This window comes from Schistocerca americana, chromosome 1, assembly GCF_021461395.2.
Source record: "Schistocerca americana isolate TAMUIC-IGC-003095 chromosome 1, iqSchAmer2.1, whole genome shotgun sequence".
Classification (NCBI taxonomy): domain Eukaryota; kingdom Metazoa; phylum Arthropoda; class Insecta; order Orthoptera; family Acrididae; genus Schistocerca; species Schistocerca americana.
The window spans coordinates 475,560,828-475,575,264 of NC_060119.1; the positions used below are offsets into that span (position 1 = coordinate 475,560,828).

At 43.6% G+C, this 14,437-nt stretch overlaps 1 protein-coding gene and 1 pseudogene across 4 annotated transcripts in view; one reads left to right on the forward strand and one right to left on the reverse strand.

The window, feature by feature from the left end:
* LOC124603882 (G-protein coupled receptor Mth2-like) overlaps window positions 1-14,437 on the forward strand; it is a 643,834-nt gene that overhangs the window by 351,503 nt on the left and 277,894 nt on the right. The gene's annotated exons all lie outside the window — the stretch shown is intronic.
* LOC124559653 lies at window positions 6,938-7,055 on the reverse strand (annotated as a pseudogene).

The window sequence follows — 14,437 nt, forward strand, 5'->3', positions numbered from 1 at the left end:
TGGAGAACATGCTGGTCACTCTAGTCGAGCGTTGATGTTATCCTGAAGGAAGTTATTCACAAGATGTGCACGATGGGAGCGCCAATTGTCGTCTATGGACACGAATGCCTCGCCAATATGCTGCCGATATGGTTGCACTATTGGTCGGAGGATGGCATTCACGTATCGTGCAACCGTTATGGCGCCTTACATGACCGCCAGCAGCATACGTCGGCTCCACATAATGCCACCCCAAAACAGCAAGGAACCTCCACCTTGCTGCACTCGCTGGACTGGGTGTCTAAGGCATTTAGCCTGACCGAGATGCCTCCAAACACGTCTCCGACGATTGTCTGGTTGAAGGCATATGCGACACTCATCGGTGAAGAGAACGTGATACCAATCTTGAGCGCCCCATTCGGCATGTTGTTGGGCCCATCTGTACCGCGCTGCATGGTGTCGTGATTGCAAAGATGGACCTCGCCACGGACGTCGGGAGTGAAGTTGCGCATCCTGCAGCCTATTGTGCACAGTCTGAGTCGTAACACGACGTCCTGTGGCTGCACGAAAAGCATTATTCAACCAGGTGGGGTTGCTGTCAGGGTTCCTCCGAGCCATAATCCGTAGGTAGCTGTCATCCACTGCAGTAGTAGCCCTTGGGCGGCCTGAGCGAGGCATGTCATCGACAATTCCTATCTCTCTGTATCTCCTCTATGACCGAACAATATCGCTTTGGTTGACTCTGAGACGCCTGGACACTTCCCTTGTTGAGAGCCATTCCTGGTACAAAGTAACAATGCGGACGCGATCGAACCGCGGTATTGACCATCTGGGCATGGTTGAACTACAGACAACACGAGCCGTGTACCTCCTTCCTGGTGGAGAGACTGGAACCAATCAGCTGTCGCACCCCTTCCGTCTAATAGCCGCTGCTCACACATGGTTGTTTACATCTTTGGGCGGGTTTAGTGACATCTCTGAGCAGTCAAAGGGACTGTGTCTGTGATACAATATCTACAGTCAACGTCTATCTTCAGGACTTCCGTGGTGATGAAAAACTTTTTTTTTAGGCTAAATAACGAAATTTGTTATTATCGCAGCTGACTGAGTCTCTTAACGAGTGTTATTGCGCGGTTACGCAATGTCAGTTCAGTTTTCACTTTGCAGCTACATGGTTCTATGTTTCTGAATAGTATCGCGGTTAATTTGTTATTAAAGCATTATTGTTTCTAGTAAACTCATACTACCAAAGAGGAAGTGCTCACTCCAAGAAACATTATCAGAAGAATGGTTCTTCATAAAATGGAGAAGTGATCATGAAGTAGAATATGTAATTCGTGTTATGTTTCCGTTGCAGGTGGAGGAGGAGCAAATATTAAGGATCATTTAGCAATCGTAAAAAATAATTCAAATGTGTACTCTCCAAGCACTTCAAAATGGACAGTTATTTTCTTTCAAATTCATTTAAACAGGGCAAATTAGTAGCAGCAGTGGAATTAGCAGTGTGCTACCATACAGATAAACCTCATATGTCTTTGAAATCAGTCAACTGTACTTCTAGTCTACTCTCCAAACTTTTTAGTGATTCCAAAGCAGCAAAAAATACTTTGGACAGAACAAAAATCAACAGCAATTGGGAAATGAGTGCCAGCGCGACACTGCCAAACAAATATGCGATGATCATTTGAAGACCGTGATTTTGGTATAGCTACAGACGGTAGGCATCAAAATGCCAAGAAAATGTTTCCGTTAATTAATTCACTTTTTTATGCTTATGAGATGGTCCTCTTTCTACTTCCCAAATTACGCTCATTTTTGTTATTTTAAGAGAACTGCCCGAACCGTAGTTATAAGTAAATATTCTAACCGCACAACCTTCGACGTCAAAGATAGTTAAACCACTTGCGTAATGTCACAGAGCCAGATTCTCACCTTTTGTCATCATTGTTGCTCCTCCGATGTGAAAATTGTTCCTCATGCGCGGTTCCGCTCAGTAATTCATATTCTGGAGAGGCGAAATTCAAAACCTAGTCTGGTCATTCAGCTTTACATTTCCGTAGCCTACTTTAATAATCTCAATTTAAAATGTTGGGATGAGTTCCTTTAACAAGACTTCAACTGGCTTCTTCCACGTCCATATCCAAGCGAGTTAGCTAGTTTTCCTTTTTTTTAATAATGTCGCTAAGACTTGTTTCCCTTCTTTCTTCGATTTGCTTATGATCAAAGGCAGTTCAAATTCCCTGGTCCTAGTAGACGTTAGCAGTTGTTTTACATTGCTTACTCACTCTCTGATGGAACGGCTCTTTGATGTGGCAGAACATTTGTAAACAATGGTATAATACAAATCAGTTACTGAGTTTGACCAGTCTCCAAATTTGCCGTATGTTTTTCACAGTATAACGTCGTCAGATACGAGCGACTACGTATTGTGAAGTCCACCTCCATAACTGAACGGACAACATATCTTATTTTTATGCGGAGAGCCTGGCTTAAATTCCCAGTACCGGAGGAGGGGTTCCTTAATGGGAGGGCTGGAATACGCAACACACAACCTCGTGAGGCCAGGTGAGGAAATGCTTTAGTGTGAAGTAGCGGCCCCAGTCTGGAAAGCTGACAACGGCCGGAAAGCGGTGTGCTGACTCCATATCTCTATATACAGCATCCAAACAATGCATTACACAGAAGAGACAGCGCAGCAGTCGGCCTACATCGTTTGGTCCCTTGGGCCTGATCGCGAAATTAACTTCTTTTTTCCGAATATTCTGGTTATCATTTCGAACTTCGTTATAGAGTCCACTAATGTATTTACGACTCCTTTTACATTTTTGATACGTTTTCTGTACCTGTTTATTGAAAGCGTGAAGGTAAACATAGAATTGCTTGCATTCGTTTTGCTGTGCGTTGAGGACGTAATTTGGTCTGATAAATAACGAAATATTTTTAGAAGTATTATTGGCCACTTTACGCGTTTGAGACGAGCGTTTTCGCTACGCGGATGCGCGGCAGCCCGAGGTCGCAGACGACAAAACGCTCTCACTCCTGTGGCCCCAGCAGTCAGCACACGAGGTCTGAGAGAGGTGCTAACGCAGGCCGCTTTGGCGACAAACTGCGAACGGCCGCTGCTGCGCTCTTGCGGGCAAACCAGCAATTGCTTGGGGTCGCGCTCACGCCAGCGGCCAGCTGCGCGTGGCGCAGTTCTCAGTACGACAGTTAAACTCTTCAGTGTTTTATGAGTCACCGATGTGAACTGTTGCATCAGCAAACTGTTAGGAATGAATATTTTGGGAACTATAAAACTGTCTTCACAAGATTCCTATCCATACATCTGAATTAATGTAAAAACAAACGGCAGTGGTATCTCGTTAATCCGGTCCTCAGCAATCCGCATCTCCGGTTCATCCGGATCGGTTTTTAAATGAAGCAACTCTACAGTATTTAATTTTCTGTAAGTAATAGCAGTAATGGACAACAACGACGATCATGGAATTTAAATTCAGCCAAACGCCGTGCATAGGTGGGACAGTTTCAGTTAACAAGATATCATTGAGTTGCACAGTACTGAATTACCGAGTTTCTTGTGACCGTAAAATGATATCAAAGAATGTGGTAGTGTCCACGGGCAAAAAGCTAAATGCACGGCATATAATGGATAAAGGAAAACTGTTGCGGAAAATTGTTTCTGAATTTCGTGCAGGAATTTCAACGGTATCATAATGGAAAAATAACCGGAAGGAAACTGAAGACTTTTGTTTCAAAATAATGACTCCTGAGGACGAAGTTATCGCCGTTTGTTCACCTGCAAACAATGACGATAGTTATAGATTATCTGACGAAGTTCGCGCTAAATTTGAAGACATTATGACATATGTAGAGGCAATAACGCAGCTCAACGGGAAAAAATGTTAATTTGGAACGTCAGGCGAAAAAACTTTGGCTGAACTGGTGAGACTCAGCGTGATAAACGAAGTACGAATTTGGCTGAAAAGAAATTTACTGGTTATTTCAGCACATTAAGCTCAATGTGTTTCTCTCTCCTTTATTGTGCGAAAATTCTGTGTAATTTGTGCGTCTATGTGAAAATTAATTTAATGTCTGTGTCAACGGCATTTTAACCGATGTCATTCTATTTTTTTTTTCAAAATATCCAGACTATCCTAATTTTCGATAATCCGTATGACCTACGATCCCACCTTGTCTGGGTAAATGAGGGTTCCACAGTTCTGCGGAAGGTACCCTATAAATTATTTTGCTCTTATTAGGGGCATTCTTAGAAACACTTTCTTTTGGTATTTGTTTTAGTCCACTATATTTCGACTGCATTCTTTATGAATGTTCAGTTTAGTGCAGCAGTTCAGGGTTTAGTAGTTATTCACGTTCTACTTTTTCACTGGCCTGGGATTTCAGTAACTCACATGAAGATGGAGCTAGTTTCCCAGAGAAGTAAATATCGTATCCACCTGAATTATATCCAAGCGAGAAAACAGACTGCATCTTCCGCCTGATAAATAGTTCGTTCGGAGAGGTCATGTGTGAGAAGCTAACTTCTTCTTTATGTGGTTCGCCCTCCAAGAACATTGATGTACTGTAGCATGCTGTGCTGTTTGTCCATGGCATTTCTGAACAACAATTCTGTGCTCAATCGAGACCATTGATTAAGTTATTTAGCCAGGATAACCTTCTACGTCATGGACTACGTCTGCCATCCATCTTTCCTTGAAGTACAGTTGTAACAGGTAGCAACTGTCGTTGCACAATATGACCAAAGTGTTCGAGTTTGCTTCTCTTCATGGTACTGAGAATTTCGAAATTACTGTTCATCTGCCGCAGTACAGCCACATTTGTGACTTGATCCGTCCATAATATCCTTAAAATTCTTCGATAGGCCTAAATTTTAGATGCCTCCAATTCCTTACCCAATAATGCCGTAAGTGTACAAAACTCAACTCACCGAGAAGAATACTGAACCCATAGTATCGAAGTAGTCGAGTACGAAGCGTGATACTGACATCACAGCTAGTCAGAACTTCTGGAAAGGAATTCTGGCCTGTTCATTTCAGCAGTGAATTTCGTCAGGAAAGTCTCAGTTATCTTTTATCTGAGACACTAAATATTTATATGAAGAAACCCTTCCGATCTTATCGTCACCGAGTGCAAGATTACTTGAATAATGATAATTGAAACCAACAGCTGTATCGTACTCCAGTGTGGTTTATTCAAAACACGCTACAAGTTTCGACGCCAAGAAGCGTCATCTTCAAGTCCCAAGCGTAATCTGCCATCAACGTACGAACCACAATGACATAGACCAACGGAGTCTTCTAATGGAAACACTACAACTCACTAAGCTCGTTACACCAGCATGTGCAACCAACAAAACAGAGTCCAGCTGGATTCCGTAACTTCCAGTAACAAACCCACAACTAGTCAGACGACAGCCACGAGGGAGGTGACCATCAGAAAAGCTGGAGAGGTGCCACAGTGGTTAGCGTACTGGACTCGCGATGACGACGGATGAAATCCGCGTTACGCCGTCCAGATTTAGGTTTTTTGTGATTTCCCAAAATCGCTCCAGACAAATGCCGGGATGGTTCCTTTTAAAGGGAAGTGCCGATTTCCTTCCCCATCCTTGAAACATTCCGAGCTTGCACTCCATCTCTAATGACCTCGATTTCGACGAGACGGTAAAGTCCAATCTTCCTTAATTCATCAGAAAAAGACTGAATAAACAACGAAAGGGTAACATTCTACGAGTTGGAATGAAGAATGTCATAGGTTTGAACGTAGTAGGGATGCTACAATATCTGAAAAAGGAATTGAAAAGACTCAGTCTACATATACTGGGCGTCACCGAAGTGAAATGGAAAGGAAGTAAGGATTTCTCGTCAGATGAATGTGGGGTAACGTCAACAGCAGCAGAAAATGTTGTAACGGGTGCAGGGTTCGTTAAGAGTAGGGGGGTAGGGTAGAGAGTGAGTTACTGTGGACAGATCAGTGACAGAGCTGTTCAACAACAATAGTTCAACTATAGATGACGACGTCGCAAGCAGAAGCTGAATCTCTTCTTCAAGGCCGATGTTCACCTAATCGGATGAGAGAGACCGCCTAAAAACCTCATCCAGGCTGGTCGGCACAACGGCCCTCGTCGTTAATGCCGTTGGTCGGGTCCGGAAAAGAGCCTGCGAGTGTCCCTCAATCCAGGAAGCGGTGTGCGGGCGGATAATGAAACAGAGCAAGTATATAAGACTACTGGCATCGCGTCAAGCTTTTATAAGCCACCAGAATTTGAATAAGGGAAGACAGAAAGAAAAATCTCACCACTAAGAAGCAAAAAGTAAAGAATGACTTCCCGAATACAGACAGAAAGGACAGACAGTGTCAGCAGTCCTCTCACAATTAGACACTCGCACTTCCATAGTTTGCAGAGATGTGTACGTAATCATGCTTACTGAATACCTAATAATGGTAAGCGCACATTAAGAGTTTATATCGTATAAATTACAGCGTTGTCGAAGTTGTGGCAGTCTGTTGCTGTTATAGCTCTTAAACTGATTGCATGACGTGTGTACTTCTCAAGTTTTCGGAAGAATGCTTTTCAAAAGCGAAATTTCTCTAAACTGCAATTTATTGGGTGTCGCCTGTCGGGAAGGGTGTCTTTCCTCTGCGGACATTGGCCCCTTTCCTTACAGATACGCGAGAGTTGGGCCGCATATGCTTTTGAGGAGTGTAGGAGAGTATAATAAACTAAACTAAACTCCTCCCGAACAGGCCATGAAGGCCCAACGGTCCGACCGGTCGCCGTGTCACCGTCAGCCTACAGGCATCACTGGATGCGGATACGGAGGGTCATGTGGTCAGCACACCGCTCTCCCGGTCTTATGTCAGTTTCCGAGACCGGAGCCGCTACTTCTCAGTCAAGTAGCTCCTCAGTTTTCCTCACAAGCCCTGAGTGCACCCCGCTTGCCAACAGCGCTCGGCAGACCGGATGGTCACCCATCCAAGTGATAGCCCAGCCCGACAGCGCTTAACTTTGGTGATCTGACGGGAACCGGTGTTACCACTGCGGCAAGGCCGTTGGCAGGTGAGTGTTATGGATGCGTGTGTAACTGAAGTGTTGTTTGTGCTGCATGATGATGAGAGAAGGGCGAGGTTGGAAACCGATGCCAGCACAGAGCCTACTCCTCTCGAATAGTGTCAATGGGACTGCCCGAGTGTTAAGGGTACATATCGGCACTTCATGAGGTACTTCGGAGTGATTTTGAATTTAATCCAGGGCATTATTGCAAAGGCTGGTGATTAGAAACTTTACGTCACCACCTCTTCTTCCTGGACGGCCAAATATTTGGCAATGACAGTTTTCACCATCAGGATTCGAACCGGCATGCATCCGAGTAGAGCGCCACCGCGCAGGCGTGCGATAGTGAATATCAGCGAGGGAGTTCTTCCAGATCCATAATGCACAAATGAGCTTTAAGCACATAATATCTACTCTAAAATGTAACTTTCCTTGAGATTAAGCTTTGTTTGTTTACTTCGTCCCAAAGAGTAGCATTTGAAGCGTTTTTTATTCATCACTTGTAGCTCATTTCATGAGAAGAAAGACATATGTCAGCGCTATGCCATATCTTATTTCCGTTTGATGACGTTATGCTTATGGCATTACAATTTTCTTGCCGTCCACGCACCTTAGTTACACACATCAAAAATACTTTTGCATCAACCCGGTTCCCAGCGCTCCTGAAGACAGACGTTGACTGTAGTTATTGTATCACAGACGCAGTCTCTTTGACTGTTCAAAGACGTCACTAAACCCGCCCAATGATGTAAACAAACATGCATGAGCGTCTATTAGACGGAGGGGGTCCGACAGCCCATCATTTCCACTCATTCCACCAGGAAGGAGGTACACGGCTCGTGTTGTCTATAGTTCAACCATGCCTAGACGGTCAATACCGCGGTTCGATCACGGCCGCATCGTAACTTTGTGCCAAGAAGGGCTCTCAACAAGGGAAGTGTCCAGGCGTCTCGGAGTGAACCAAAGCGATGTTGTTCGGACATGGAAGAGATGCAGAGAGATAGGAACTGTCGACGACATGCCTCGTTCATGCTGCCCAAGGGCTAATACTGCAGTGGATGACCGCTACCTACGGATTATGGCTCGGAGGAACCCTGACAGCAACCCCACCTTGTTGAATAATGCTTTTCGTGCAGCCACAGGACGTCGTGTTACGACTCAAATTGTGCTCAATAGGCTGTATGATGCCCAACTTAACTCCCGACGTCCATGACGAGGTCCATCTTTGCAACCACGACACCATGCAGTGCGGTACAGGTAGAACCAACAACATGCCGAATGGATCGCTCAGTATTGGGATCACGTTCTCTTCACCGTTGACTGTCATATGCCTTCAACCAGACAATCGTCGGAGACATGTTTGGAGGCAACACGGTCAGGCTGAACGCCTTAGACACACTGTTCAGCGAGTGGAGCTAGGTGGAGGTTCCCTGCTGTTTAGGGGTGGCATTATATGGGGCTGACGTACGCCACTGGTGGTCATGGTAGGCGCCGTAACGGTTGTACGATACGTGAAAGCCATCCTCCGATCGATAGTGCAACCATATCGGCAGCGTATTGGCGAGGCCTTCGTCTTCATGGACGACAATTCGCACCCCCATCGTGCACATCTTATGAATGACTTCCTTCAGGATAACGACGTCTCTCGACTAGACTGGCCAGCATGATCTCCAGACATGAACCCTGTCGAACATGCCTGGGATAGACTGAAAAGGGCTGTTTATGAACGACGTGTTCCACCAAGCACTCTGTGGGATCTACGCCGAATCGCCGTTGAGGAGTGGGACAATCTGGACCAACAGTGCCTTGATGAACTTGTGGTTAGCACGCCACGACGAACACAGGCATGCATCAATGCAAGAGGACGTGCTACTGGATATTAGAGGTAACAGTGTGTACAGAAATCTGGACCACCATCACTGAAGGTCTCGCTGTATGGTGGTACAACATGCAAAGTGTGGTTTTGACGAGCAATAAAGAAGGAGTAAATGAAGTTTTTGTTGGTCTCTAATCCAATTTTCTGTTCATGTTCCGGAACTCTCGGAACCGAGGTGATGCAAAAATTTTTTTGATGTGTGTATATAAGGTTATCATTAATGTTAACAATCGTTCGAGTCAGAGTTACATACTACTTTCAGATTAAAGTAAAAAACAATCAGAATTTATGTTTCATCTACGTGAGGTCATCAAAGGCAGGATAGCAAGGACTGGGAAAGAATGGGGGAAGACATCTCCAATTCTGCAAGTCTTGCCGTAGAACTTTGTATTCGTTGTGTCCCCTAAATTACGAGCTAGTGTATTCAGCAGGCAACACTAGCAGCACACTTAGAACTCGTACACACGGCCGAGGCTTGACTAGAAGCCGCTAACTCAACTTGAAGAAGCAGCGAGACGGTCTCAGCGTCATACCTATCTCTGTAAATTATCAGCCCAGCTCTGCGCTGTTTGATCCTTACTGATCTCCCTCACCCCCTTCTTCTCCAAACTCTCCACTATTCGTTGCCCATTAGTGTACAGGCTGCTTCATCTCCCGGCAACGTCAGAAAAGAGCTATGTTTCTATGTTTTCAATAGCTGACACACTGAGTAAGTTTTTACTCAAAAAAAAAAAAACAAAAAAAAAAAACACACGCAACAAGTCATTCGCAGTATAGGCATCTCCATCTCCTTCCACAACAAATATGGAAAATACTCGTGCAACATATAATGTGAATGCTGCCCAAAACTCTATATACGCTCAACACACAGAAGCTTTCAGACGCGATCAACTTCGTTATTCACACTCTCGAACAACTCTGCTCTTGCGAAGATAGTTTATCAGAGGAGGACAAAGGTTTACAGATGTAACCACATTTACACAAACACAAAGAAATTGTTTGTTAAATATATATCTGGAAGACATTACACAGTTCAGTGAATTCTGAGCAATAAGTAAATCGGAAATTCAGCAGCTGGAAACAAGGAATACGTAGCGTAGAAAAAAGTAACAGAGCAGTTTGGATAGTTACCTGGTTACATGGTCACAGATACATCGTAACGGTGTGGAACGACTCTGTTTAAAGGCCGTTATAATTCGCTTTTATGCAAGCGTGCAGGCTAGCTAATTATATATTAATATAACATTAATAGCTCTTTGTGAAATTAGTCCAGAGACATCGGTAGTATACTTGAAACTTCCGTTCTATTCATGTTTTAAGTCTTTAAATGAAATTTCACCTGTGAGATGGTTCTCAAAAGAAATGTTTTTACTTTTTTTTATAGGTAACTTTGCAATCATTCATGCTTTTGATATTATTGGTCCCGTAATTTGCTCGTCACAGCGTATTTATTTCTTCATCGACATCCATCTGAAGGAAGCATGAAGAAGGCCATATATCATCTGTTGTTGCAATTATGGGCATTTCCTACAACTTATTTCATGACAAAATATATTTACCGCGAAGATATGGATTTTAACAGGATGATTATAGTAAACATTAATAAAGTACTATCGCTGTTGGAGCAGAAGGATGGTAATTTTTGAGTTTTTAGGGAAGTCAAATGAAAACCGAACATCCTCCGCAACGGAACCATGGAATGTTTCCATTCAAAAATAACCACCACGCGCGTTACGAGATGCATCCCACTGGATGACGAGACGATCATTTCCTGTTTCGTAGAACACGGTCGTCCGCAGACGGATCCACAACCGCACCCAATCTTGCCTTCCTCTCCGACTAAAACCGACGACCACGCAAGTGTTTCTTCAAGTCGCCGAAGATGTGAAAATCACACGTTGAAAGATCTGGGCTCTACGGAGGTTGGTGTAGCTTTTCCAAACCAAATCGCTGAAACGCAGCCTTCGTCCGATTGGCAGTTTGGGAACGAGCGTCATAGTACAACACGATGATTCCGTCCGACAGCATTCCTGTATGGCGCGTCGCCTTTTTTGTATAGTGTCTTCGTAGCGCTGATTGTGGTTCCACGCTCGAGGAACTCGACGAGCAGAGGATGCAGCTTGTTGCACGATAACGCCACGCCCCCACATTGCCAGTCGGACAAAGGTTAAGCTTCTGCGATTTGTTTGTGAAACAATGCCACTTCCTCCGTACAATTCCGATCTTTCACCGTGTGATTTTCACTTCTTCGGCGACCTGAAGAAACACTTGCATGGACGTCGGTTTCTGTCGGAAGAGCAAGGCAAGAGAGCGTGCGGTTGTGGATCCATCTGCGTCCGACGGCGTTCTACGAAACAGGAACTGATTGTCTCGTTTCCCAGTGGTATGCATGTCTTAACGCGCGTGGTGGTTACTTTTGAATGGAAACATTTCATGGTCCCATTGTGGCTGATGTTCGACTTTGATTTGACTGCCAATTGTACGTCCAGAGACATAATACATTATTAGCAAACATAGCTAATAAGTGACGTGTTCCACTGATCACAAGTACGATAAACGTTGTCCTTTGGAACGTGGCATCCAAACAAAGACATAACACATAAAAATGAAAAAAAATTAATATTTCTGCATTATGAGTGTATGACCATGGCTATTTATAAGGTTTTTTCTGTAAAAATGGCTAATTATTTGTGTTTAGTAATTCCCCCATAGTATAGAGGGAGTTCTCAAGGATTTTTATGGCAACATTTTTCATCCATTTCCGTGTAAAAGTTAAATTCGTTAAAGGACAATGCAGATTATTTTTCCTTGTAATATTGTGCTTGTGACTATTTCTGTTACCACCAAACTGAGATGGATTATTGATAACAAATTTCATAAGTAAGTAAACGTACTGTGAGGTTGTTGTTAATATTAACAGCACCGTAGAGAGATGCTCGCAATATGAGCATGTTTAAACTTCACATACAATTCTAGTTTCATATCTCGCTTTCTCGAATATTCTCAAGTAATTCTTTTTTGGATTTGATGCTATCATAGTATCGTGAACAACTGAGATCTTTAAAGTTATAACTGACGATCAACAAATTCTATTCGTCAGTCTAATGTATATTTAACATGGAGAATATCCTTTCTAAAGCTGCATTGTGAGCAGGGATTGAAAAAAAGTATTTCACAATTTTTAGAAGTTCTGAATGTTCATCTTCAGAACGATTGTTCATCAGATCACACCTTCTGTTAGATATGGTTTTCTCTAATAATGTTGAACTTGCTTCCGATTTGAGATGTCCATTTAAAAATCATTTTAAGGCAGTTTACTTCATCGAACAATTCACTATCATCCACAGTAACATTTCTTTTCTCAGATAGGTTACAGCATTTTCTACATTTTTCCAACTACGTTCTTTGCTAATAGTTAATCAATCGAACACAGCTGATTCATCGTACTGCCTGATACATTTGCTAATGTCACACTACAAACAAAATAAAAAGGGATCATATTTTTTCTCAACATATTAACAAGCCGGCCACTCTCACATTTAGGGATGACATCTCCTACCTTTAGGTGAGCGAAGTTTTTTTTAGCCCTGACTTGCAGACTTCACAGAGTATCACTCAGGACAGAACACACTTCCACTGGTGTCTTTTTATCACCTTCAGTATGCAATAACTGTTTGTGCAGATAACTGGAGACGCTATGAAGAAACCATAGATGTCCTCCAGCCAGAGGATTTTTATGGAAAACCCTGGTTGTACAGGGAACATTATATTCAGACACGAAGTAAGATTTATGAGCCTCGTACGTTTACAAAATTATTTCAATTGCAGACATAAGTTACAGACATCTTTTCTTACTATGAGAAAGTATTGTTTTACTTTTGGGTTCTCACAGTATAAACTGAAAAATTAGGCACTACTTTCTGGACAAGAACTTTGCATCCATCTTCAGACTGTTTGGAGCAATTCTACCAGCATTATGTACAGCGTGGTACAAACAGCCACTTCCTGTTTTGATGTCTCCCAATTTTTTAATTCTTTCTTCAGTTTACTGAACACATCGTTGTAACCAGGCCGTTCTAGTCCGCCAAAGCTGACATCGGTGTTCAGCACAGCCAAACGCAACACACTTTTGTGACATTGTTTTTCTGAAACATGCCAGCATAAACTTGACTAGAATGAAATTTTCAGTCTGCAGCGGAGTGTGCGCTGATATGAAACTTCCTGACAGTTTAAAACTGTGTGCCGGACCGAGACTCGAACTCGAGACCTTTGCCTTTCGCCGGTTCTAGGCGCTGCAGTCCGGAACCGCGGGACTGCTACGGTTGCAGGTTAGAATCCTGCCTCGGGCATGGGTGTGTGTGATGTCCTTAGGTTAGTTAGGTTTAAGTAGTTCTAAGTTCTAGGGGACTGATGACCTAAGATGTTAAGTCCCATAGTGCTCACAGCCATTTAAACCATTTGCCTTTCGCGGGCGGGTGCTCTACCATCTGCAGGACTCACGCCCCGTACTCAGAGCTTTACTTCCGCCAGTACTTCGTCTCCTGCGTTCCAAACTTCACATAAGCTCTCCTGCGAAACTTGCACAATTAGCACTCCTGGAAGAGAGATATTGTGGAGACATGACTTTGCCACAGCCTGGGGATGTTTCCAGAATGAAATTTTAACTCTGGTGCGAAGTGTGCGCTGATATTAAACTCCCTGGCAGATTAAAAGTGTGTTTCATATACTTGACTACATTGTCTGACGTGGAAGTCTAAAAATCGAGTTTTCTACTGTTTTATAAATTTGCAACCGGTGGTTGCAACAAAGCATTAAAGAAACCAGGTGGAATCTGGATAAACTGGGTGATTTGGTGAACTTAATAAGAGTCAATAATACAGCGATGAGCACAGATTTCGCCATTATCCCCAGAGCTGCTGTGTTAATCACAGAAATCGTATCCTTCAATACGGCTTTGCTATCGCTAGGCTGTGTGCACTTATCTCGCCAAACAGATGATACGGAGAGCATTACATGAGTGTGCCGCACCCCGGAACGTGTTGCGTGTCGGGGACACGGAGCGCTGACGTCACAGCAACAGATGTAGAGGCGGTGTCCAACAGGTGGGCCGTTGTCACAAGCAGGCACAGGTTATGAATTAAGCCACCCGGGCGCGATCGGAGATAAACGTCATCCCACGCAAGAGGAAGTTGTGCTGCGCAGAACGGATAGACAATATTTATCACATTCGTAACATGTCGTGGTTTTCAGTTCGAAGACTGGTTTGATGCAGCTCTCCATGGTAGCATATCCTGTGCAAGGCGCTTCATCTCTGCGTATTTACTGACACCTACATCCGCTTATACCTGCTCACTGTAGTCAAACCTTCGTCTCCTCCTACAATTTTTACCTCCTACTCCACCCTACACGTCCAGATTGACGATTCTCTGATGCCTTGATGACCCAGGATATATGACCTATTCAATGATCCCTTCTTTTAGTGAAGTTATGCCATAACTTTCTTTTCTCAG